Raw genomic sequence first — 26,950 nt, forward strand, 5'->3', positions numbered from 1 at the left:
TTCCCTTAGAGAGGACCTTTTAATAATAAACTTTTCATAGAAGTCTTTATTGTTTCTGAAAGATAGTGTGCCTGGGTATAAGATTCTACGTGGAGGACAATTTTCTCTCATAATGCACAGTTATCATCCCACTGTCTTCTGGCTGCCTTTGTTATTACTAAGAAACAAGAAATTATCACACTAATTGCCCTGCCTTTGTAGGCAGTTTAGCCCTTTTTTTCTGGCGACTTTTAAAATCTTCTCTTTGACTTGAATATCTTCTGAGTTTCATTTTTATGTCTCTGGGTATAGATCTGTGTTTGTTATTCCTGTTTGGGACTCATCAGGCTTCCTGAAACTAAGGACCTGTGTCTTTCAACAATACTGGACTAGTATCGGCTGTTCTACATTTCCAAAATTCCGGGTCTTCCATTCTTTCTATCCTCTTCTTTTGGCTTTTTGTATATCTTTTATATGTATATTTTGCATTTTATACCAAAATATTTCTTGCTCTCTTCTCTATTCCAGTTTTACTCTCGTTCACATTTCCCAGCCTTTTCTCTATCTCCTATTGCGGGTTTTCTTTTTTTTCAGATGTGTCATCCAGTTTACTCTCTCCTACTTATCTTTGGCTTACCCCATCCATTGATTCATTTTTTAAAATCAATTCTTACATTTTTAATTTCTTAAAGTTCTGTTTGATTTTAATCAAATATGCCTGGTCACATTGATACATATTTATTTTTTAAGCATAATTTTGATTTTCTTTTTTTTTGTAGTTTAACAACAAAAAAGTCACCATTATATTCATTACATAAAAATTTTTCTTATCTGTGATAGTATATTTTGTTAGTTTTGTTTATGATCATTTTTTCCCTGATATATTTAAAGATTTTTGATCGTGAGTTTAAGTTTCTTACCACTTTATTTAGAAAAATTTTCAGGTCTGCAATTAAAATGCATCCCCTAAAGAAGTTTTAGTTTTCTTTTGCTAATCCTCTAAAAGCACTTAAACATGGGGACAATTAAAATATATTTTTTAATTTGGACGTTTTCTGGCCTCATAGGTAATATGAATTGCCCTAAATCCAAGTAAGAGTAGGCGTTTCTTTAGAGGTTTTCAAATGAAATATTTTTCCACTCTATTCAAGGCCAACATAATTATAGATCACACTATGTCCTTTGTAGAGTTCTATTTTTTTTTTTTAAATCTAGTCAGCCCACTGTGAATGTGGACTTTCAGTGGTTCCAACAGGAATGAGCAAATGTGTCACAATAACCCCAAGAATCTCTTTGCCCCAATGGATTTAAAGTGTGTCACTTCTGAAGAATTTCTTTTCTTTCACATCAGCTCAGTTATGTATTTAGGAAGATGAATTTTTCTGCCTCTACCAGTATTTCTAGGTACGTTCCCAGAAAAGAAGTTCCTCTGATCATTTAGTACACAGTATTTAAAAATAGTAAATTAATTTAGTCCTTTGCATCCAAAATTACTCATATATTTTTCTTTTTATACATTTCCTAATTATTGACTTCACATTTTCTCAGGGTTTATCAAGATGAGTCTCTTTCACTAAACTGTTCATTCAACATGAATTGGGAGGATAAAGTTTGGATAGAAATTTTTTTAAAAACTCCAAATTACAGTGGTTTTTACAGGCTTAAAAGAGATAGAAGTTTATCTCTCTCATGTAACAAAGGCATTCTAAGACAGGTATGCTGGCTTCAATATCATCAGGGACCTAGGATTCTCCGCACCAGCTTTCTACTTCACAGTCCAAGATGGCTGTGCTAATTCCAACTGTCACATTGGCACTGAACCCAACAGAAAAAGATAACATTGGGACTTTTGCTAAGACTTTTTAGAAGTTATACATACTACCTTTGTTACAACCTTTCAGAAGTTATACATACTCAGCTACTTATATGACATTGACCATGACCAGAACATTGCCACATTGCAACATTTAGGTTCAAGATATGTTAGAAAATACCAGCTAGGTAATCATGTGCCCAATTTATATTCAAAGATCCTATTGGTAAATAAAAATAAATTGAAACTGGGGAAGAATCATCAGTCTCTGACACAATACATCCATGAACACCCATCCTTGTATACGGAACATACTGACTTTCACCTCCAAACAAGCAATTCCAAAGTTGCATCTGAATACTGTACCCAACTTCAAGCCCAGGATGTCTAGGGATGTTCCTTTCTTTCCATCAAGGTGTAATATGACTTCCAATGGCCTAGTTATTTATAAAATGGTGTAAAATCATAAGGGTAATCACAACACAATTTTCCAAATAATACGCAATTAGCAGCCTGGTGATAGGATAAGTTCTTAAGCTTGTCCAGCTGGCAGCCCCTGATTCTACTTTCTGGGAAAAACTCCTTTGTCATCTGTAGTCCCAGTCTCTGTCCTTAAGAGGTTGTCCCCTGTCCATTATCCTCCATGGCCCCATCTAAAGATGCCCTTAGAGTGTCCAAAGTTACAGATGGTGCAGATTTGGGAGCCCCACAGGTTGATTTTAAAGGATGAATTTTCACAAATTTTTGTAATTTTTTGCTACCTTCAATGCCCCTTTTAGAAGCCATTTGATTTGTTTGCTTGGTTCCATATACAAGAAACCATAGCTAAGTATTTTTGCCTAGACATAGTTTTTAAGCCTAAAAGCTGATCTTACACATACTGGCTCCTAAACCCTTCTTATCCCTTTTTTTTTTTTTTTAAAGAAGCTATATCATTTATTTACAAAACAATAGCCTTGGGTAGAAAGACAATACACTAACTTTGTCTTTCCCTTGGGAGACTTGCTTAAGGGGAAAGGAACTCTTAACCAGGGAAGGTAGCAGCTGCTGAGGCTGCAACTACAGAGCTACCGCTGGGAAGAAGGAAGGAGCAAAGAAGAATATTTTCTGCAATCTCTTCCCTTAAGGTTTCTAGTACTGTACCTATCACTTCCACGTCATTACATCGGATAGAACATATTCATATGACTACACCCACCTTTAACAGAGCCAGTCAAAAGTTGGCTTTATTTCTGGCAACCATATGCCAAAAGAAAGGCTGGGGGTTCTATTACACTATAATTGAAGAGAAAAATATTCAAAGAGCAGTATCTGTCACCAGATGACCTTGCTTTTAGTGCAAACAAGAGCTTGGGTTATGGAGCCAATGCCTCAGTTCAAACCCTAGGTCTGCTACTTCTAGTAACCGCTGGCAAGTTTGTTTCAAATGAGGATAATGCTATTGCCTAAGCCTCAGTGTTGTCATAGGAAGAACATAAAATAATGTTAGCAGAATGTCTGGCACTAAGTACAGAGCTCTATGAATATTAGATATAATTATACTACATTATGGTGCTTATAATAATTATGATAATGATTGTATGTTTTGTCTCATATCCTTTAGATTTACTTTAAGATTTACAGTGGGGCTTCCCTGGTGGCGCAGTGGTTGAGAGTCCGCCTGCCGATGCGGGGGATGAGGGTTCAAGCCCTGGTCCATGAAGATCCCACACGCCGCGGAGCGGCTGGGCCCGTGAGCCATGGCCGCTGGGCCTGAGCATCCGGAGCCTGTGCTCCATGGCAGGAGAGGCCACGGCAGTGAGAGGCCCGCATACCGCAGGAAAAAAAAGAAAAAAAAAAAGATTTACAGTGGAATGAAGCTAAAGACCACATTTCCTGTCAATTCTCTGTATCCATATAGGCAATAATTACTATGTAGGAGGCACTGTTTGAGGCACTGGGTCACTGAAGAAAACAAGATCCTGCTCTAATGCAACTTCTGAGAGTCTTATCTCCAATGAGCCTCATTTCTCACTGCATGACACCCCAGTCCTCTGGACAGGTAGAGTAAATGAAAAACTATAATTTCCTAGCATGCATTGCTATCAAAGTTTTTCCTGAAGGCACAAGCCTGCCTTTTCTCAAGAGACTGTACCCCCAGAATAAACCACCAGTTTACCTGACTATTCCCTTAGTTATCTAATGGGCTTCTTATTCTTTGCCTGAATTTAAAATTATTTCCAAAGGTGAGAAACACAGGAGAGTGCTTACCCTGTGTATTTAAGCCTGATAATATATGGTGAGGGAGGTACTCAACATTCTCCTACCTGTTTCAGGTACACTTCGTTTCAAAAAGCAGACTCAAAGTGCACTTTGTGCTCAAGTCTTGGAAGATTATTCTCAATCTATATCTGTCTGCCTTATAATTACTGTCAAATCTTCCAAGATTTTACCAGTAGGTGTTTTGTCAATTTTTATTTTCCATAGTTTGAAAATTCTATCTCCCTCCTCCCATGTCTGCAGAAGAATTTTAATTAGAATTTTAGAGAAAATTGATGTGGCCCTGCTAAACACACACCATTTGAATTAGATAGCCATCATTTTCAGATAAAATATTAAACATGTTATAACCTTGACTATTCATTTGACTTGATTTTCTTCCTGTAATATTTTAGTACTTTTTATTTTGTTTTTTAGTAACATGAAGAAATTCTAACCAAACTTACTTATACAACATCTTTAACATGTAGGTAATTTTAACATCTAGTTAAAACATTCTTTCCAAAATATGAATTTATGTTATGCTCCTTAATATATCTATATTATCTTTAAATTATTAAATTTACATCTTAATTACAAGTATACCTAACCTCTAAAATATATCATTTTTGGATTTTTTTCTGACTCTAAGCATATTTTTAAAACGTGAATACTGTTTATTGATGGGATGATTTTATGTAATAAAAAATAATTACGCAGCATTTACTTGAGGCTTGTAACACAAAGTCTCATTCCCAAGGAAATCAGAAGCAAAATAAATTAGAGCAATAAAACACATGTCCTCACTATAAATCTAGGGATCATTCTGCAACATTGAACAGAAGATAAACAAACAAACTTGTTTTAAAATTAGATTTTAGTGTTGTATGAAAGGAGAGAAGGTTAGCACTCCCCTTGACAAGGATAGAAAGGCCCTTGGGCCTAACAATATGCATATGGTTAAGGCATTGCCACCTACTTCATGGCATCAAGCACTGTTTTTATTGGGATTTACATATACACAGTACTATATATAAAATAGATAATTAATATGGACCTACTGTATAGCACAGAGAACTCAACTCAATACTCTGTAATGACCTATATGGGAAAAGAACCTAAAAAAGAGTGGATATATGTATATGTATAACTGATTCACTTTGCTGTACAGCAGAAACTAACACAACATTGTAAATCAACTATACTCCAATAAAAATGAAAAAAAAAATCCCAAACCATCCTCGACAGTTAAATAAATGAAAAATGAATCTTTAAAACAGATAAATAAATAAATTAGATTTTTAACTAAAAAAGTATAATAATAACTTGTAAAGATTCTGAATTATCTACAGGATTGTGACTTATTTGATAAATGTGGAAGACTTCTTTTACCTTGAGAAAGAAAAGCAAAAGCAAAATGTTTATGGTGTATGATCATGTGTGTGTGTGTGTGTGTTGTGTGTGTGTTTTGAAGAGTGGATATGAGGAATCTTGAAACACTAAAATCAATGGCTCAAGCTGAAAGACAATGAATATTGTTCCCATTGGGAAATAGGAAGATTCATACTGAGTAATGAGTGAGTTTTCTTCTTATCCAAAGAGCTGGAATTTATACCTCCTTAATTATCTGTACATCTTTTAGATGTTAGGAAGTAAAACAGGCAAGAACAGAACATAATCAAGAATTCTGTTTTGGTGCAGTTTATATCCATTATATCTCTTAAATATTCAAAAGGGCATGCCAAGTAAACAGTGGGATATATGAATCAGAAATTCTGTGGTGAACTCAGGGTGAAAATACAAATTTAGGAGTTATTGGCATGTGTATGATATTTACAACCAGTGGACTAAAAATAAGTCACATTGGAAAAAGTAAAGATAAGGAAAAGTGTGAGTTTATTTATGTATGTATGTTTGTATGTATGTATGTATGGCTGCATTGGGTCTTCGTTGCTGCGCGTGTGGGATCTTCCCAGACCAGGGCTCGAACCCATGTTCCCTACATTGGCAGGCGGATTCTTAACCACTGTGCCACCAGGGAAGCCCTGTGAATATATTTTAGGTTAAACTTGTTTTGTTGAGCACATTTATCTCTATTTTCTCTTAAAGCCCCACTAAATAAGGGTAACATAATTAAAACTCTCTCTCCCTACTAAAGCTATCAAGAGATAAAATAGCAAGCAGCAAGTGCAAGTGTAGTCAATAATTTTTGGAAGTTAGAAAGCATATGAAGGAGGTAGGAGGACTGGGAAACTGGATACCAAGTGCCTGAAGGGTGAGGCCAATAAGAACAATTTATTCTGCTGGAAAACTCTAGGAAGGCTTAAATATCAGAGGAACTGTTTACTGCGAAATTTACAGGTGAGGTAGGGAGTTGAAAATAAGAAGATTGGTGGAATTCTTCAGGATAGGAGAGGAATTAGAACTTCAAATCCCCTTCCTCAGCCTGTTCTAGAAAAGTTTAACCAGGAAACTATGTAGATCACAGAGAATAAAAGAAGGGTTTGGTTAGTATCATACTATCTTGCATTTCAGAAGCTGAGAAACTAGAAACTACCTCTGCTAGACTCCCTTGCAGCTGAGTTCAATGTAAAGGCCACACGTACACTGCTTCTTCACCTCTGATAACACACATCAGCAAGGAGGAGTAGGGATTCTCCAAGACTGTTAACAAGGTTCCATGCCCAGTCACTAGCTGTGTGAGTGTCAAAAGACAAGCAGCAGATCATACAAATTTGCCACGTTTATCTAGCAGGTATGGTTTGTTCTAGAATCAACAGTGAGGTGGCCTCTTGATTCCTGCTTCTTGATATCGCAATATATTCTCTGGGCTCTGGATTCCTGCTTCTTGATATCACAATACATTCTCTGGGCTCTGGTTTCCTGATCCCAGGAATGTCGGTAAGAGAGATTATTCCTGGGATCAACAGAGCCAGTTACAATTCCCTGATTCCTGATCTTCTTAAGTGTGACAGTGATTGTGGGTCCTTTCACAGGCCAGTTCTAGAGTGTTTTTCTGGGGATAATTTTTGAAAACCCTACCTGGAACTACTTCTCCAATCTTCCCAATGTCTTTTTCTAACATAAAACTTGCTGTGTTAAATTCCCTCAGTTTAAAATGGCCAGGGTGATTTCCCTTACAGGTATAGTAGATGGAAAGCAGCCATACTTGAAAGAGGAGGATTAGAAAATGTCTATGTATAGGAGGATGAGACTCCCATTCTTACCACATTTGTTACATATCTTTCCAAGTATGATGGAAGCCCACAAAACCCTCCTTCCTAAATGCACACGTATACATACACTGTGTGCATACACACAGATGCACATAAACATACACGGTTATGTTTGTTTTCTGACAGACAGGCTCCCAGTTAATGGTCCATGCACATACAGAATCCAACTGGTTTTTAGTAACTTACCCTTCCAAATATTTGAGCAAGCCTTCTACATGTAAGACAGACATTTTTAAAAAAAAGAGAAGAAAAAGAGGAAGAAAGAAGGAAGGAATGAAGGAAGGGAGGGAAGGAGGGAGGGGAGGGAGGGAAGAAAGACATGATGTGTGATTCAGAAGAAAATTTCAAAACTATAATTAAAAGCTGTAAGCAAAGAGAAGAGGGTCCAGGCTATCCTCTAGGTAATCAATGTTTAGAGGAGGCTGTCAAAAGAAGCAGCCATCAAAGAATACTCTGAAGGAGTAAGCATTAACTGAGGAGAAACTTTAAGAAAGCCTGATGTCAAAAATTTGGAGCAGAGATTTCTGTGTTCACCAAAACACATCTTATTTTCCTTCTGGGCACCACGTAAAGCACATTTCCCTGCCTCCTTGCAGTTCACAGTGACTGTGCTATAGACACACAGTGGCATGTGGCCTGGGAATCAGCCCCCATGGAAAGCCTTTCCTGCACGTTTCCATGCTCTCTCTTCTCCCTTATCTGGGGCCTTTTTTCTGAGCACTGACATCTAGAATGGGTCCCCGGATGACTGTGTGGAGTAGAGCCTCTTCCCTTCTCTCACCACCATTGAGACTTTATGCAAACAAGAAATAAACTTCTACTGAATAGGGCTTCCCTGGTGGTGCAGAGGTTAAGACTCCACCTGTCAATTCAGGGGACATGGGTTCGAGCTCTGGCCTGGGAAGATCCCACATGCCACAGAGCAATTAAGCCCGTGTGCCACAACTATTGAGCCTGTGCTCTAGAGTCCACAAGCCACAACTACCAAGCCCGCGTGCCACAACTACTGAAGCCCGCGCGCCTAGAGCCCATGCTCTGCAACAAGAGAAGCCACTGCAATGAGAAGCCTACGCACCACAGTGGAGAGAAGCCCAGGCTCACTGCAACCAAAGAAAGCCCGCGAGCAGCAACAAAGACCAAATGCAGACAAAAATTAACTAATTAAAAAAAAAACTTCTATTGAATAAATCCATTTGATTTTGTGGTTGATATTTTACAGCAGTTAGCATAACCCGACTGATTCTGAAATCAAGTAAACTGATCAATGAGATTCCCTTTCTATATCAGGCTCCTAGAGAGGGTGAAGGAAGTCTCAAAGGTTGGGTGCACTGGGGGAAGGAAAACTGTTATAATATTAGTCTCTCCTCTTTTTAAAAAAATTTTATGTTTGTTTATTTAGTTATTATTTTTTTAATTAAGTTTTATTGGAGTATGGTTGCTTTACAATGTTGTGTTAGCCTGCACTGCACAACAAAATGAATCAGCCATACACATATAGATGTCCCCTCCCTTTTGGACTTCCCTCCCATTTAGGTTACCACAGTGCACTTGGTGAGTTCCCTTTGCTATACAGCATGTTCCCATCAGTTGTCCATTTTACACGTAGTATCAATAATGTACACGTGTCAATCCCAGTCTCCCAATCCCTCCCACTCCACCCCTTTCCCCCTTGGCATCCATACATTTGTTCTCTACATCTGTGTCTCTATTTCTGCTTTGCAAGTAAGATCATCTATACCATTTTTCTAGATTCCACGTAGTCTCTCCTCTTTACCCAATTACATCCCCCTTGCGTATCCTCTCCTTTATTAGGATTCACTTTAAGAAAGAGTTCACAGACATACAAGCACCACAGGGTACCTTATTCCCTGCATTCATGTGCTGTGTTCTGAAAGTGGTACGTAGGTTAGCAGCAGATCCTTTTTGGGGGTAGTGAGTCTTGAAATATCAAAAGTCAAAAAGAATTGAAACAGCCAGCTACTACCATTGTCAAATGTCAGATCAGTGAAAAAAAATTGTTCCAGCAGTCTTGCAAGGGAGGGACTGACCTCAGCATAAAACACCTGCCCATATGGACCAGATAATGTAGTAATGAAGGCAGAACACTGTGGAAGCGTGTGTGTCCGTGTTTGTGCAGGCTTGCAAACATGCTCAAGAAATGAGCCTCTATAACCCACCCAGTACATAAAGTATTGATGTTAAATTCAATACGTTGGTTAAATACGGGTTAAATTTACATCATAACATGGAGAACGTTCCAGGTGGTTTTCCTTGCTCCATCAGTAACCTCACACTCATCTCAGCACCTTGGCCCCAAAATCAACTCTCCTGAAAAACTGATCCCAGGTCCATAAAAGCAGGAAGATTTGCCAGAAGTCATCTTCTAAGTCTAAGAAGAGTTAAAACTACACTTGAGACCTCCTGAATCTTCTTTATTTGATTAAATGTTACCTTCATTGGCTAAGCACATAAATCTATGCACACACTCACACACACACCCTGGCAATACAATTATGGGAGAAGGAGAGTTAAGTAGAGAATAAAATGGTTTGGCTTGGGACTTCCCTGGTGGTCAAGTGGTAAAGAATCCTCCTTACAATGAAGGGGATGCAGGTTCGATCCCTGGTCAGGGAACTAAGATTCCACATGCCGCGGGGCAACTAACCTGGCGTGCCACAACTACTGAGCTCACATGCCTCAACTAGAGAGCTCACATGCCGCAAACTACAGAGCCACACGCTCTGAAACCTGAGCGCCACAATTATAGAGCTCAGGTGCCCTGGAGCCTGCGCAGAGCTAAAGAATAGAAAAACCGCAGGCTGCAACTAGAGAGAAGCCCGTGAACCACACGAAAGATCCCACATACCTCAACGAAGATCCTGCGTGCTGCAACTAAGACCTGATGCAGCCAAAAAATAAATTAAATAAATAAATAAATAATAAAATAAAATAAAATGGTTTGGCTTTAATGTCAACTGTTAAGAATCGTTATGTACGCTGATCCTAATCCTAAATAACATGATGATTACTGTCCACCAAGCACAATAAAACAAAAAAGTCTGTGATGATGATTTTGCACAAGTGGTATGAGGTAATGAGGAACACTGGAGTATTATCTAGGCAAAACCAGAATACTGACCAATGTGTCCTAATATTTTCAAGATTCTTGTCATCAGAATTGTAAGATGCTTCATGTTGCTCAGACTGTCTTAGGTCCCATTTCTAAAGTTTTTTTTTTTTTTTTTTGCGGTATGCAGGCCTCTCACTCTTGTGGCCTCTCCCGTTGCGGAGCACAGGCTCCAGATGCGCAGGCTCAGCAGCCATGGCTCACGGGCCCAGCCGCTCCGCGGCATGTGGGATCCTCCCGGACTGGGGCACGAACCTGTGTCCCCTGCAGCGGCAGGCTGACCCTCAACCACTGCGCCACCAGGGAAGCCCTCTAAAGTATTTTTAACATCAAAAGTCTCATCAAAACTACAACTGTACATATATAGTTAAATGGGTGTTTGAGGTGAAGGGTTAACAGCACGTCTACATGCTTTTTCTGTAGAAAGAATGACCTCAGAATTACCTCTCTTAGCACTGTTTCCCTGGAAACCTATTGGTTTAAGTTAAATGTGGCACATAAGCTTTGTTACTAAGAAATGATGTTTATTGTAAAAAGGATTCATATTTGGTTAACTGCATTTGGGCTTGCAGGGCTGGGAGTGAGCTATTAAAACCTATTGAGGCACAGGTCTCAAATCCCTGCGCGTGGCGGATAGCTTTTAATCAAATTGTTCCTTAGGGTACCTGAAAGTTTTGCTCAAGGATGTTATGAGATAGTGGTCCAATGTTGAGTGAGACTAATCAAATCCAGGGTGGTTTCTTCCTCAACACACATGGTCTCATACCTTATAAAAGAACTGATGCTTGGGTGGCCTGAACTATGTGTTCTTAAGTCCTATAAGGATTCCTCTTAAAGACAGTGCTCCTGAAACTGTCAATTATGTTGAGATTCCTGCCCGAATCTCTGCACAAAACTAAAGTGAACATGGTGCCAGATTATGCCCCATAGTTATGTGAAGGAGAATGCCGATCCAAACCTGGAACTGTCTCCCATGTTAGGTGAAGTAGGTGTGACAGTTCTATATATATATATTATCTATACCATTACTGTTTGCAAGAGTAAATGACACAGATGGTTTAAATGTTTTACCAATGTGTCCAGTAAAAATTCAACTATATCTTAACATTCTGAGCAACTGTATTTCTAATTTAACTTATATTTACAAATGCTTATTCCTCCTAAAGATACATAATTTCTTTGGGACTAAATAAATACTACTATAAAAGCTCCATCATTAAAAAAAAGTATTTTCACTTCATTTTTTGCTTCATGTATTTTTTACTTACTACATAACTGCATTTTAAAGCACTTGTTTGGAATGAGTCTTTATTTAATTCATAAATTTTTATTAAAGATAATTTCCTGGGCTTCCCTGGTGGCACAGTGGTTGAGAGTCCGCCTGCCGATGCAGGGGACACGGGTTCGTGCCCCGGTCCGGGAGGATCCCACACGCCGCGGAGCAGCTGGGCCCCTGAGCCTGCGCTCCGCAACAGGAGAGGCCGCAACAGTGAGAGGCCCACGTACCGCAAAAAATAATAATAATAATAATAATTTCCTTATTTATCACAATTTTAATTACGGTATGTTTTATAAATAAATTCTGTTGTATTTTAAAAAATATACATTGCCTTTTTAATTAAAGGTTTTCTTAATTTATCTACTTTTTTCTTTGCTTATGCTAATGTTGATCCAAGAACTTTGTACCCTGAGGTTGGTAACATCTACCAGAACTAGCTGACTTATGCTGGATAAAAACACAGGCCCAATTTTTCAATAGAGGCCAGATATCTTGCTTAAGATGTGAAATCTACAAGTTTTAAAACATTGACAGCTATGATGGAACCCACTGATGTGCACTGGTATCTTCTGTCCTCTTTTTCCATTAGCTAAAAAATTTAAAAACATCCCTGTCTCTACCTTACTAAGCTAGCACCATGGTCATCCAACTCCTATTCTCTCTATAAATACACATGTCATGCCACTGGGTTCAATGTCACAGGGCATGTGAGTAGAAATGACTGCCTATTTCAGGTTTAACCTTAAAACTTTTTTAAAACATTTTTGAATTTGTTTTCTTCCTCCATTTCCTCTTTCCTGTGATAGATCACAGATATGGCATTGTCCCAGCTTCCAGAATGTAAATTAGGGGAAAGCAGAGCAAAAAACTGAAGGAAGCTGTGTCTCTGAAGGCCAGGCATCCTGCCAGTCTGTACCACTGACCTTGAACTGATAATGAGAAGGAAACATTTCAATCTCATTTAAGCCAGTTTATTCTGAGAACTCTGTGTTGCTGCAGAAAACAGTTACTTTAACTAATACAGTAACTCATTTAATATATATTTTCAAAATTTTGTGAAGGAAATAATTTAAAAAAAACACCTCTTGGCATGTAAATTGACATTATAGGCCAATATTTCTAATATAACCCTTACCTCCTACACCAGCTTCAACTCCTCCTTGATGGAGTCATACCAAACTACTTGTACCTCTCTGAAAATATACCCATCTGGGGTTTTGAAAATGTATTCTCCCTGACTGACATGGCCTTTTACACTTTCTGTACCAACCACCAACATCTACTATACTGTCAACCCTTCCTTTAAACTGATGATGTGATTTAAATGATGAATAATAAAATGATAAATTTTAAGACTATGCCAACATTATTGATTCAGTAAATATTTATTTAGGTTTCACTGTCATATCGTGGCCAGGGAGAATGATGACACAGAGGATAATGCCGTGTTCTGCTGCCCAGATGCCCTCAGGGCCCTCTTTCCTACTGTGTCTACCTTGGGTATCATTGCTCACTCTCTGTCATTTGCCTCAATATATCCTATTTAAACATTCACTATGGCATCCTTCATGATGATAATATTTACTTGTTTGCATGCTGCTCCCTCCTCTGTATTCTAAGCTCCCTGGGGCTCACTCCAAGCCTTATTTATCTTTGTTTCCATCTTAGGCTCATTCCCCAGGTAATAGACACTGAAACAGAGATCCCCACTTAAAAGATCTGTTGGGGAGTACCCTCTGGAGCAAATTCCCTAAAGGAGTCCGGGCAGAGGGAGGGGAACCACAAAGCAGTTGCAACAGAGCCCTCAGTTGATCCCTCAGAGAGCTCTGGAGCTAGGATGACTCTTCAGAGTTGGCCCAAGTCATGAACTTCTTAGCCTCCTCCCCTATTGAACAAACACTGGATGTGAACTGCCTCTAGGGGAGGAGTGACATAACTGTGAGTAAGGCAGCCCCTTCTGCTGAGGGCAATCCCTGAAGACAGACTCATCTGTCTTAGCTGGCAACCGCTAACTTTCCCAGCAGCTGGAGAAATAAATGTGTGGTCCTCAGGGAGATCCAGGTAGCGGGACACAGGCCCACAGCAGCATCACTGTCACTGTCCATGGTACGACAGTGCCTGCTAAATAAACCGTTATTCAATTAATAATGTTGGGATAGTTTTAAAATGTGTCACTTGATATTTGTGAAATGATTGGTATGGTCTTGTTTAACATAGTTTCTCAATCACCAGTGCCATGACATATGGATTATATGTACCATCTATTGATTCCCTCACTATCAGGGCAGCTGACCAGGATCTGTGATTCAGAGTTGTAGTTCTGTAACATCAGGCCACGAACAGCCTTCTCCATCTACTATATTCAGTGCTCTTTAGAGTATTTTCATTTTCTATGTTTGCCATTACATGGAAAAGGTTCAGAAGCACAGGAGCACTGGAAGTAAAAATAGAGAAAATATGTCTCCTGAGGACTCTTCAGGGCATAAGACTTTGTAATTTTACTCACAGAAAGTGTGACAGGATATGCATTTTATTTTTACTACTGGAAAACTATGACTTAGTATATGAAAGAGAAAGAAAGGTGAGGTGATTACCTTTCAAGTTTAACTTACAGTGAGTAACTGTGTCTCTAATTCCTGAAGCTATAATCCTAGTCATGGATCTAAGCTCATTAACGACCATGGGGATGATGCAACCCCAAAGGAATAGAGTCATTTAAACAACAGAAGTCAGGAGGCCTCAATTACCATAACCATCTTCAAGGGATAGCTAAGGGACCTTGAAAGGGGGAGTGGTGGAAATGATTAATAAAGCACAGTGTCCATAGGACAAAAGAGATGGGCAGCCAGGAGAAGTGCTGCTTAACATATACACGAAATAAAAGGCCATGTGGTCAGTGACCTGGACAAAAAAAGGACAGTTGCATCAGAAACAAGGAGACTCGGGGGAAGAGGCATGTGGATGGACACAAGAGAGTGTAAAGATTTTACTATCACATGTTATCAAAACCCAGGATCCCTCATGGAAAAAAAAACATTGAAATAGCAAAGAAGAAATGGCTCAGCCAATGACATTAGCCAACCTCCATCAATGGCCACTCCATAACTGACAACATAATCACATGGACAGAGTGAAAGTAGTGGCAGAGAAAAACCCTGTGCGTAGACCCTACAGGATGGAACCCCACTTATTAAAATATGATACTGCTGCTCCTGAGTGTCCAATTTGTCAGCAACAAAACCAACCGTGGGCCCCTGATAAGACCCTGTTCTTTAAGAAAACCAACCAGCAACTTGGTATCAAGGTGAACACAGTAGGCCTTTTTGCATCTTAAAAGTACTGGTGATTTATCTTCACAAGAATAGATACCTATTCCTGGTATGGAGTCACCTTTCCTGCCTGCAGAGCATCAGCCATCACCAGGATGCAGGGACTAATAGAGTGACTGATCTATAGACATGGAATCCTGCACAGCATAGGCTTTGACCAAAGAAGGAGGGGTAGGACTGAGCCTATGACCATGTGACCCATTGGTCATCACATGTATCCACCATCTAGAGGTAGCCAGTTTCTTAGAATGATGAACTGCCAGCATGGAGGAAACATGCTGAAAGCACGGGGTACCAAACTTTAGGACAGAGTGACTTTTCTAATTAAAGAGTGGTATATGGTGCTCTTTTTAGTTTTTTAATTTTTTTTTCAATAAGGAGAATAGGTCGGTCCAGGAACCAAGGAGTTGAAGCAGGAGTGGCTATGCTCACCATCCTTCCCAATGACCTACTGGCATATTTTGTCCTTCTGAGGCCTGCAACTCTACACTCTGAAGATTTAGAAGCCCTGGCCCCCAAAGGGAGAACACAGCAAGAGTCCTACTGAACTGTATCTTAGGGCTGCCCTCAGGAAATGTTGAACACCTTGTGTTCAAGAACCAGTAGGTGAAGAGGAAATGTCATATCATCATGTATAACTGACCCTTATCAGAGGGCAGTAGGGCTGCTTTTACACAGTGAGGACACAGAGAAATATCTGTGGAACCCAACTGATCCTTTTGGGTACCTCCTGGTCTCACTAGCTACACTGCAACTATAAATAGAAATGTGTAGCAACCTGGACTGAGAAGATTTTAATGATTAATTATTCCAATCTCCCAGATATGAGGGTGGGATCACATACAAGCTACATATCAAGGTTACTTGCATAGTCAGTACAGTTTACCATTGATTCCTCCATTTTTCAAAACTTTTGCTCCATCCTAAAGACGTTTGCTTTCATCTAAGTTTACATTCCATGCCTCTTCCATAAAGAATCCATAGGAATTGATAATGTCCAGCCTTGAAAGAAAGCAAGCAATAACACTGACCAATAATTGAGATAATCATTGTAGGCAAAGAAACTTTTCAGGCAAAGCCTATAATAGTATCCAATGTAATGAATAACTACATCAAGGTAAAGGTTTCTGACTGCTGAATGCTCTGTCGTTTATTTAACTAGTCTGCAAGATTGCTTTAGTTAGTCTGGCTGTGGAGCATCTGTCTGTTATTTGCTTTCTGCTTATTTCTGACTTTTTTTTTCACTTCTCACTATTTTCATTGAATTTGGTAAGCGAAGAAAATCTTTAAAATTTTTGTTATGGAGTATGGTTTCATGATATGACACACCCATGGGGAAATTGCAATTTTACTCACCCAACTTGTAGGCTTGCACATTTCCTTTGGGAATGGTATATTCTGCGACTGGGAGGCATTTCTTCCCTGCAGGTTGGGCAGGAGAAGAGAGCAGGCTCTCAGTCTACCTAAGAGGGCTGATTACTTTCCACATGAGTGAATCTCATTCGACCTAGTGAGCACAGTGACTAATTCCGAGCAGATGTCAAGTTGACTTAAATGGCTGAGGCACACAGTACCAGGGGACTTAAAACGCAAAGTAGCTACATTTTAATGAAGGAAGACATATGTGAGGGATCTGAGATCTGTAATGTTTCTCACCATCTTCGCCAAATAAGCAGTTGCTACTTTGCCATTCTAGAATATTTGTTATCATGTTGACATGGATTAGTTTAAAGCCAGGAGATTTGGTTTCTGTATTCCAAGTATGTTTCTTGTAAAACAGGTAAATCCAAAGTCTTATGGTTCTTTCCAGTCACAGAGGAAATTTATATTGATTGTAAAAGAACTCTTAACTATCTGGTCAGATGGGAAATGCATAAATGGAAAAATACAATGGTAGTGATTGCACTAGTATTTGCTTTGTTTTGTTTCACTAAATTTTCTGATCTTTATTCTCACCTTAGCACAGATATAGGTAACCTATTTAATAGTAAGAGCCAATGAGCCACAGGGAAAAAATTAATAAGGCCACATAAGGAAAATTACTAAAATATTCAGAGTAGAGACACACACACAGAGTTTCATAGATGAGGAAGGAGTTCCTTGAATATACAAAAATGGAGTTATAAAACAAAGGCAGGCACGGGAAGCCAAGGGTTTTATTCATGTCTATACTTAAAATTGTATCCAGATACATATATGCATGTATGTATAAAATATTTTAAGGGCTTCCCTGGTGGCGCAGTGGTTGAGAGTCCACCTGCCGATGCAGGGGACACGGGTTCATGCCCCGGTCCGGGAAGATCCCACATGCTGTGGAGCGGCTGGGCCCGTGAGCCATGGCTGCTGAACCTGCACATCCGGCGGATGTGTGGAGCACATCCTGTGCTCCACAACGGGAGAGGCCACAACAGTGAGAGGCCCGCATACCGCAAAAAAAAAAAAAAAAAAAAAAAAAAAAAAATTTAAAATCATGATGCCCTACCTAATGTTTGGAGATACCTGTGTCTTTAAGAATACAGAGTTGCTGCTTTGATGATGGGATTTATTACTTCATAATAAATATGGTCTTCCTGAACAGAAGATGGCATTCAGTGATGCTGGAAAGCTGCACTGTGCTTTACCATCGTTGTTTTTTTGTTTTTTTTTAATTTATTTATTTTGGGGCTGCATTGGGTCTTCGTTGCTGTGTGCGGGTTTTCTCTAATTGTGGAGAGCGGGGGCTACTCTTTGTTGCAGTGCGCAGGCTTCTCATTGCGGTGGCTTCTCTTTATTGCAGAGCACAGGCTCCAGGCGTGCGGGCTTCAGTAGTTGTGTCACGCAGGTTCAGTAGTTGTGGCGCACGGGCTTAGTTGTTCTGTGGCATGTGGGATTTTCCTGGACCAGGGCTAGAACCCATGTACCCCGTGTTGGCAGGCGGATTCTTAACCACTGCACCACCAGGGAAGTCTCACCATCGTTGTTTTAAGCACCCTCCTTTGCTTGTGCGTGTGGTGTCGGCCAACTCATATCAAGGCTGACGCACCGTCATTATATACCATCGCTTGGGTCTCACCTTGGAAGCCAGATCTGCTGCATTCCTCACTCTGCCATGCAGCTCTTACATTACTTTAAATTACAATTTATTAATTAGTTATATTTTCCTTCTCAGGAAATGTTTTATTTTTTAAAATATGCATAGCCAGACTTTTAAGAGAATACAGAAAAATAACAAGAAAATTATACAATACTATTTCTCATATCCAGACATTTTAAGAAAAAACTAGTTATTTTAGACTCATGTATTAGAGAGTAAGTACATATATTTCTATGGCATTTACTACTAGCTAAGGAAAACAATCTCTTTTTTTCTGGACTTATATTACAGTGCAAAATTAATTGAAAAGTCAAGAGAATTTTAAAATATTAGAGATGGTTTGTGGGAGAAAAGAATAAAGTAAAAAGAGCCCATAATTCTACCACTCTAAGAAGTTATGATGATGTTTGCGTATATTCTTCTAAAAATTTTTTCTCAATAACATACCTTACATGGTTAAATTAAATTAGATCAAATTTATATTGAATTTGCTTTTTTAAATTTTTTCTTGGAATATTACTTACTTTACATCAATTTCTCTTTTTGGTCATAACAACACCAATATTTGACCATAATAACATTTTTTTTTTTTTTTTTTTTGCGGTACATGGGCCTCTCACTGTTGTGGCCTCTCCCGTTGCGGAGCACAGGCTCCAGACACGCAGGCTCAGAGGCCATGGCTCACGGGCCCAGCCGCTCCGCGGCATGTGGGATCTTCCCAGACCGGATCACGAACCCATGTCCCTTGCATCAGCAGGTGGACTCTCAACCACTGCGCCACCAGGCAAGCCCCATAATAACATTTTATAACACATTTTAAAATAATTACTAACAATAAATTTAATAGAAATTAAAGCACACAAATATGTGTTTTAATGTTTACTTATAACCAAATTAGAATTTATTCTAAAAATATTAACAGAATATATAAATGAATGTCTTTATAATGTAAAACCATACCCAGATGCCCAAATAAAAAGACTGATAAATAAGATTAAAATGACTGTATTGCAGAAAATTAGCTTAAATAAACTGAAAAAGAGATATAACACAATGGGAACATATTTTCTAACTTCCTTTTTTTTTGTGGGGGGGCCATGCTGCTCAGCTTGTGGGATCTTAGTTCCCTGACCAAGGATCAAACCCACACCTCCTGAAGTGTAAGCACAGGGTCCTAACCACTGGACTGCCAGAGAAGTCCTTCTAATTTCCTTTTTTATAAATAACTCTGATAAATAAGAATAGCTTGCTGGGCTAGGACATGACCTAGAATTTTAAATACAAAATTCAATAAATAAATTCATATTTATTGAACCTATAAAACTTACAGAATATTAAATATTATCCTAAAGTTATGAAACCCAAAATAGTTATAGTGCTTTTTTTTTAAAAATGAGGACTGTAGAGTCACACAATCAGACAATCTATGTACAAATCTCAACTCTAAAACGAGGCTGGTCTTGTGACCTCAGACCCATCATTTAACCTTTCTGTGTCTCGATTTCCTCATCTGAAAAATGGGGATAGTAGCAATTCATAGCGTTGTTTCCAGGATTAAATAAATTAACCTTCTTAAGCACTGGTGAGATGTTCAGCCACAGTAAGCACTGCATATATATTATCTATTACTATGATGTTATATTTTATCTACAATCATGATAAATATTGAAGAGATTGACAGTATTCTGTACTGGTAAAAATGAAAGAAAAATACACTCTCAAATTCTACTGAAAGTGGAGGGATTTTTTGTTTTGAATGGCAATTTTAAAAGATAAACACTTTGACCTCTAGATAGTCTACCTTAAAAAAATAGCTGTAGAAAGATGAAACAGTAAATATCCAAAGTGATGTTCACTAAAGCATTGTTTGTAATAGCACAAAAGTAGGACAAATGCTTGAATATATTGTTGTAGGGCACTGATTAAAAAAGTTTTGATGTAACTGTGTAATGAGATGCTATGCAACCATTTAAAAAATATATAGATATACTGGGATGAAGCCTGATACATTAAGTGGAAAAAGGCAACTGCAGAACAGTTCATATAGTATATTGACATTCATATAAGAAAAATTCATTCGTAGGTTTATGCTTAAATTTCACTGAGAAAAAGATGCCTAGAAGAAAGAAATGATACACAATTCCCTGAGGTTATCTTTGGGAAGTGTCCTCGGAGTAGTAGGGAAGGGGAATTTTTTTTTTTTCACATCATATCTTTTTATGGTGCTGAAATTTTTTTATAACTGATGTGTTACTTTTATATAATAAAACTAGAAATTTTACTGCCTTTAAAAACAAGAATAATAAATAAGTATATTGAGTCTGTGTGTCTCAGACTCTTTAAGGAAGAAAAAAAGTTGAAGTTAACTCTAAGCTTAAATGAAGGGAAGGCTCCAAACCTTAGTATTTTTTTTTCTATTGTATCTTTTTTTGGAATTTCTTTATACATATAATAGATTTATTAGCAGATTGCTGAGTACAACGGCCTTCCAAATAGTTTGTATCAGAATCAAATGAGTGCTTTTATAGAATAAAAATAGATTGGTTCAGAATCCACAAGAGTGGGCCTCTTACTTTTTTTTAAACCCCCAGAAAATGATCTGGAGACCACCAAATTCTAAGAAGCACGTCTGCAGTGCAAAGGGATTGAGCTGGATGTGAGAGCTGGGTTTTTTTCTTTATCTGTTTCCGACAAGCATTAGCTGTGTGACCTTGAACAGTCCCAAAGAAACCTCTTGAGAACTCAGGTTCCTCATCTGTACAATTAAGACATTTACAAATTGATGAATTCCTAGATATCTTTCAATGCCTCTGTGGGGCTTAGCAGGTAGGCATTTTGTAATTTTTAAAAACCCATTAAGTTTCAGTGTATTTTTTTCAAACTTAAATAACAACAATTTATTAGTTCTCTTAAATAGCAACTAGGGATCTAATTGGTACTGCCTTTGTGAAGCAATTTATCAGTATATATAAATAACCATAAACCGCTCATGAAAATTTATCTGAGTGAATATTTAAATTATAAGATAAAACTGTATTCCAAATACAGTGTATCTAAACACAAAATATCAATCATATTATCGATAATGGTAACATTTTGGGGGGAAAAACTTCCTGTTTAACAGTGAGGAAAAGTGAATGTGATGACAAATCAATCTAAAAAGTTCCTACGTGGCATTATAAGTATAATAGCAGTGAATGCAATAGAGTACAATGGAAAATGTTCATAATAGGTCAAATGAGAAAAAGAGTTCACCAAAATACATACATATTTGCAAACTATGTAAAATGTGCACATAATTTTTTAATTTTCAGTTTGAAAAAATGGTATACTAATTAGATATGTCAACCCCAACTTTACTATAGTACATTTACTATATAGTAAAAGATTTAAAACATTTAATCCTAATATTCAGATGTTCTAATTGAAAATGTAGGAAGGATATATTAATAGAGGGGTTGAATTTTGTATCACAGCTATTTGGGAACACATCCTCTCTCCTTGCTAGAAAAAATCTTTGAGAGCAGGTGTAGTTGCAGACTTCTAAGATTCCTGGCCCCTGGAGTATACACTCTGTATAATTTCCTCCCATTCAGTGTGGGTGGGGCCTATGAACATGGAGCAGTCACTCTATTAGGTTAAGTTATATAGACTGTCTTAGCAGACTGCAGGGATAGATTCCACAGGAAAGAATTTCTCCTGTTGGCCTTGAAAAAATGAGCTGTCCTATTGTGGGAGGAGGGGGTCACATGGTTAGGACTCAAGGGCAGCTTCTAGGAGCTAAGAGTGACCCCAGCAAGAGCCAGCAAGAACATGGAAAATACAGCCCTACAATTCCAAGGAACTGAACCCTGACAAAACCAGTAAATGAGGAAGAGGACCCTGAGCCCCAGATGAGAACACAGTCCCCACTGACACCTTGATTTAAAATGGAAAATACAGCCCTACAATTCCAAGGAACTGAATCCTGACAAAACCAGTAAATGAGGAAGAGTACCCTGAGCCCCAGATGAGAACACAGTCCCCACTGACACCTTGATTTCAGCTGGTGGAAGCCTAAGCCAGGAAACCATCTAACTCATAACCACCATCATGACCCATGGCAACTGTGAAGTAATAAATTTGTGCTGTTTTAAGCCACTAAGTTTGTGGTAATTTGTTAGACATCACCTTCTCCTTCACTAAAGGTACCACAGGGACTAATAGAGTATACTTGGTTTGTGAATAAATATCTGTTCAGTGAATAAATAAGTGACCAACTCTGACTTTTTAACTGGCTTTTGGATATTTTATAGTAAAATCTAAAGTCCTTCTAGCTAAGTCCTTCCTATGATTCATAAATCAAAAAAAATGCATTAGAATCATTACTTATATCCAAGGTGAAAAAAATAAGGAATGAAAATAAAATACTGAGATTGATTCCTTAAATCACCTGAGAATTTCTTTTATGCCTTATTGTATTGTAGTAATATCAAGTATTTTGGAAAGGAAATGGAAAAAGGATTATGAAATATGTCTTTGGTTGGTGAAGTAGGAAAAAATATCAATAAATTAAATGATGTATTTACAGCAGAGTGAAGCATATTTTACTTGTAGTAATATCCAGTTAAAGAAATAAAATAAAACAAAATTCTCCATTTTCTTGAAGTCCATCCCTACTTAGGATCACACATTGATGTGTAAAACTTCTGATTTTTCCCCCTATCACCCTGTAGCATAAGTTTCTGTTTAATGAGGGATCTCAATGTGATGAAGTATAAAGAAGAGAAGGTTTTATTTGTTCTAATCACTGCTCCCCTCCTGTCCCATGTTGAACCCTATTTCTTATTTAGTACCAGTTTTCTCAATAGCATCTTGGCCAAATTCCAGAATTTTCATTCATTTTAGTTGTTTGACTATTTTAATTATGTATAACCTCACATTCTGGGATGGGGAAAAAAGTTCTTTGGGGCCTATTTTAAAAGGGCACAAGTCCCATACATGAGAGTTTCACATTCATGACCTTATCACCTCCAAAAGGCTCCACATCCAAACACCATCACATTGGGAGTTAGGCTTAACATATTAATTTTGAGGGGACATAAATATTCAGTCTATAATAAGGTTATTAGTGAAAACTATTTGAGATTAAGTCACTGAACTAATAATTAAGGAATTCTCTTTTTCCCTGTCCATAAACAGTACCAGCTCCATCAATTTGGGCAGGATTTTGCCTGCACGTGCAGCATATTAATGTATTTTTATTACCACTGTACTATTAAATGCTATAGTTATAGGAGAACATTCTTACCTTCATCATGTTTTGAGGAACTAATAATAATTCCTGGCTAATAGATGTGTTTTTTAATGAATTTAAGTATAAATCCATAAACCTCATATCTAATATAAGATAACCAAGGTTCGATTTCAAATTTACCTGGTGAGATTTTCTCTGTTATACGTGATTGTCCTCAATCATAAACCATACTCACAAGGACTGATAGAAAATCACTGCTCTGTTGAAAATCTCTACGGTAAGTGTCTAACTCCTTTAGTGAATGTTTTCCTTGAACTGGGATACCCTACAAAATATACATGTAGACTTCCTGCAACCTCACTACTACTTATTTGTAATTCCCTGCTCTGGATAATGTATGAAGAGCTTGCCACCTACATATGTTTGAATTCATCTGAACTTTTCCCCTGTGCTACAAAAAGAAAAACATACATCCTATTACTCCAGCTCATGGAGGTAGAGCTCATATTATCTTTGAAGGACATTCCCTGCTAGGAAAAAAGAGTGCAGGGACATGAGAATGAACCATATGATTCTTTGAGACAGAAGGCATAGAGAGAAGATAAAAAGGCTTTAAAAAATAATGACTTAGATGTCTACCTGCAGCCCAGAAACATGAGGACAGCACCCTAACAATCCTATTAAATTGCTATTGACCAAAGAAGCATTTTTTTTTTTAAAGGGCCTTTTACATTGTTTTTTGTTTTCTTCTTTTTTGGACTACATGTCAACTGTCACAACTTTTATTCTCTCAGGAGTGTTTTAAGAAGTTGATTACCAAGCAGAGTTAATTTAATAATGGATACACTGCTCCAATTGATCCTGTCATCTGTCATGCTGCCAGCAAAGCAGTGCATTATTTCAAGTCCAGGAAATAAAAAGGACAGGTAAAGTATGATTAAATTGGCTGGTATGAAATTTGGCTAAAACCTGGGAACATATGCCTTTACTTTTTCACTATTAAGTACCAGAGGACTCGGAAAATAGCAAACTTATTGCCTTGAATGTAAATTGCATGAAAAGATGTAACTCTGAGAATTATTTGACCTTTCATTCATACTGAGGAATAATGCCTATCTCTGCAAATTTTATTTTTTACCTTGATCTAATCCATTCCCCCACACACCTGCCATAATTCAATTAAAAAGTATGTTAGGAAAATATATGGTGAATGCAAATTGGTGGACTCAGCTAAAACTCTCACTTAAGACATCTAGAAGCACTTAGTAAATGATAGCCAAGAAAATAAGGATAGGAAATATCCAGGTGACAAAGATGAGGCGAAAAACAGAAACCAGAACAATCAGAGGTGAACTGACATGATCATAGAGGGCTAGAGAAGAGGTGGAGGTGATCTGATCAGTAGCCAGGAAAGAAGACAAGGCCTTGGTACTTGTTAGGCAGTAATTGTACCTGTGACCACATATTAATGTGGGATACTTTGACAGCTGTCCCCTCAGTAGAACAAAGCCATCTCTTAGTCCAGGAACTTTACAAGCTGTCTGGGTATTGAGTGTTAAAAAAGTATCCTCTGAAGAACAGAATCATGTGTTTCACATAGACTGAGTAAATTTAGGCTAACCATGTGTCAGGATTCTCTAAAATCAAAGTAAGAACTTTGGTGCATCTGGTAGAAGCAAACACAGAACTAGTTGAAGGACTTCAAAAATCAGTCCTTGGGATATTACCATAGAAGAAAAAAGCCCTGCCATAGATAATGTAATAACAAAATTGCAGAGAATATAAGAAAAAAATCTTAAATGAACGTGAACAAGTGAACCCATCACACAGAAGGATTCAATCCTAAGAGCTTCAGCACGGATGAAACAAACACACACAGCTACATAATAATTATATTTTAAAAGTTTAAAGATATAAGGGAAAGAATAAAAAATCCTAGAAAGGAAAATAAACACTATTGGCAAAAAATAACATGGTTTGAGACAGAACTAGAACTTCCATAACCAAAAACAAATAGAGCAACTAACATGAAAATATTAGAGAATGTGTTAAATAACATGTATACATGAATGAGGAGAGAACTGTTAAACATTAGGATAGGTTTTAGGAAATTACCTACAGTTTAGTCAAGAGAGATAAAGAGACAGACACTAAGTGGAGATAAAGGCAGAAAGAGTAGAATGAGAACATTCAACATATGTAGTCTAACAATAGTTTGAGAAGGAGCAAATAAAGATAATGGGTAATAAGTAATATACCAATAATTTTTAAAGGACTAATTAAATGTATGATTAAGCTGAAATATTAGGGAAAATAGAGATAAATCCACCTCTAGCCAAAGCGTTGGAAAACTGCAGAAAGCCAAGAACAAAGATAAGGGAACTAGAAAGAAAAGACATTCCCTACAAAGGAATAACAGATTGAAACTAGGGTTCACCACACAATAATACAAGATAGAAGGTAGCAGAAAACGAGCTCCAAAGTGCTGAAGGAAAAAAACTGTCAATTTATATACCTAGCTAAGCTGTAATCCAAGGATCACTGTGTGTGGTGGAAATAAAGACACTATACACAATAATGAAAGGTATTACCAGTTCCAGATACTAACCAAAAACAGTACTAAAATGTACTGTACTTCAGAAAGAGGGATGGAAATCTATCTCATAAATTTGGAGTAGGATAAAAAAAATTGTGCATTAAGAAATTAGTTGACCTAGAGATTGTCATACTGACTGAAGTAAGTCAGATAGAGAAAGACAAATATTGTATGATATCTGTTATATGTGGAATCTAAAAAAAAATTGATACAAATGAACTTATTTACAAAACAGAAACAGACTCACAGACTTGGAGAACGAATTTATAGTTACCAGAGAAGGGTGGGAGGGGAGGGATAGATAGGGAGTTTGGGATTGACATGTACGCACTGTTATTTTTAAAACGGATAACCAACAAGGACCTACTGTATAGCACAGAGAACTCTGCTCAATATTATGAACAACCTAAATAAGAAAAGAATTTGCAAAAGGATACGTGCATACGTATAAACAAATCACTTTGCTGTACACCTGAGACTAACACAACACTGTTAATCAACTATACTCCAATGTAAAATAAAAAGTTAAAAAAATTAGTTGTTACATATAAAATTAAATTATCATTGACTCAAGAAAACAATGATAATATGAACTATTCTGGAAGATGAATAACCAAGAGGATAAATACAGTATGAAACTCGAATAATGTGAAAAATTGTCGTTGGGTAATCAGAGATGTAGCACTCTGAGATCTTGCTGTTAGTTGGAGAAAGTTGGGGATCATGATTGATAATATACTTAATAAAGTCAAATGTACATATTAAATATTTAAGAATTAAAACATGTAAAACTTTTACTCCAGGACACAAAAAACACTTAACAGAAGGCAGAAAAGGAGAATAAAAATAAAAGAGAGAGTAAATAAAAATATAATATGATAGATATTAATTCAAATATATAAAATATTCAAGTAAAATAGGAGAGTATAAAGTTTAGCTATATACAGTGAACGTAAGATTAAATTATCACGCAGCAGCATATTTAGAATGGAATCTGCTACTCAATAAAAGTAAAAAAATCTGGCAAAAAAAGTACAGTTGACC

This window comes from Mesoplodon bidens (genome assembly GCF_964165515.1).
Source record: "Mesoplodon bidens genome assembly, chromosome: 1".
NCBI classification, from domain to species: Eukaryota; Metazoa; Chordata; class Mammalia; order Artiodactyla; family Ziphiidae; genus Mesoplodon; species Mesoplodon bidens.